General features: G+C 39.8%; 1 protein-coding gene across 1 annotated transcript in view; it reads left to right on the forward strand.

Annotated features, from left to right (window-relative positions):
* The window catches only part of neurl1ab (neuralized E3 ubiquitin protein ligase 1Ab), a 32,125-nt gene that overhangs the window by 11,891 nt on the left and 19,877 nt on the right, over positions 1-357 (forward strand). The window lies entirely within an intron of this gene.

Genomic DNA, 357 nt, shown 5'->3' on the forward strand with positions numbered 1-357 from the left:
ACTTACTTCACTTTAGGCCCGTAGTATTGCAGCCATCTTGTTGCCTTTGACACCCCATCACTCCACGCTGCCTTTGCTCTGAAAACATTGATTTCAAAAACATATGCAAGTATAAGTTTCAAATTAAAAAACGCGAGGCGCAAATATCAGTCTGAAATGGTAAATACCGTTAGCAAAACAGCCATCATAAATGCTTCTCGAGCCGCTTTGTTTACCGGGGCTTCGGCTGCATTAGTAAACTTACCGGTAATTACATGGATATGCTAGATGAAGCTGAAACTGACGAAGAGGAATAACGATTAAGAAAAAGTTCAAAGTTATTGTAATATAGTGAATGGGCGGGTTTGTCTAACGTTA

This window comes from Sinocyclocheilus rhinocerous, unplaced genomic scaffold (genome assembly GCF_001515625.1).
Source record: "Sinocyclocheilus rhinocerous isolate Xijiao unplaced genomic scaffold, SAMN03320098_v1.1 scaffold392, whole genome shotgun sequence".
Classification (NCBI taxonomy): Eukaryota; Metazoa; Chordata; class Actinopteri; order Cypriniformes; family Cyprinidae; genus Sinocyclocheilus; species Sinocyclocheilus rhinocerous.